The 813-nt window shown below is 41.8% G+C and overlaps 1 protein-coding gene across 2 annotated transcripts in view; it reads right to left on the bottom strand.

Annotated features, from left to right (window-relative positions):
* hhatla (hedgehog acyltransferase like, a) overlaps positions 1 to 239 on the bottom strand; it is a 13,652-nt gene extending 13,413 nt beyond the window's left edge. For both annotated transcript variants that reach the window (XM_008285987.1, XM_008285988.1), the window contains exon 1: positions 61 to 239. The gene's annotated coding sequence lies outside the window, so the exon portion shown is untranslated. The remainder of the gene's footprint in view (positions 1 to 60) is intronic.
* Between the last annotated feature and the right edge of the window lie 574 nt (positions 240 to 813).

The following is an 813-nucleotide window of genomic DNA, read 5'->3' as shown; positions in this document are numbered from 1 at the left end:
TTTCTTTCCCCTATATAATTAACCCTTAATAAATGAGACTAGTTTTTTTCTTTTACTAACCTGGTATCCGCTTCACACTGTCAGGATGAGGGCAGCAGTGTTTTCTGCTTCAACACAGGAAATGAAAGAGGAGAAAAGCAGGTGGAGGCTACAGCAGCTTTTCTAATTCATTCGTCTTGTGGGGGCTTGACGCTGCCGCTGCCTGCGATCACCAGCCTCGGCCAGTCAGGATGTTGCGGACTCAACGAAAGGAGGAGGAGGAGGAGGAGGAGGAGGAGGGGGATATATTTATCCTTCACTCCTGCACCGCAGTGAGGGGTGGTCCACACCGAGCCCATCGGATCCTGCAGGAGAGCAAAAAAAACCAACCCGGAACAGTGTTTAAGAGGGAAGCAATCACAGCATCTACAGATATATTATTATTATTATTACTGTGCGTAAAGCTACAGTTTCTATATGTCCATACATGTCTATAAATGTATGCACACACCCACACACACGACTGGAATTCTTGCATAATGTTCCCTTCAGTTCCACAATCTCTTTGCATCTCATCATTTATGGCTTCTTCTGTGTTTTAAGGGATCTTTTTAGATCATGTTTTGTTGTTCCTGCACAGCCTTGTGGAAACAGTCACTTTGCATTTCACTGTCCATTAAAAAATAAATAAAAATAACAGATCAGACTTGAGGAGAAGACACATGGAAACATTACAGAATGGACCACACTTAAAAACATCACAAAGGAATGAAGTCAAATCAACTGTGACTATATGAGTGTTTCTAGTTAATTGAACTTAAAGTGTCTCATTTT

The sequence above is a fragment of the Stegastes partitus genome, unplaced genomic scaffold (assembly GCF_000690725.1).
Source record: "Stegastes partitus isolate 25-593 unplaced genomic scaffold, Stegastes_partitus-1.0.2 Scaffold425, whole genome shotgun sequence".
Classification (NCBI taxonomy): Eukaryota; Metazoa; Chordata; class Actinopteri; family Pomacentridae; genus Stegastes; species Stegastes partitus.
This window is presented reverse-complemented; position numbering and strand designations above follow the sequence as displayed.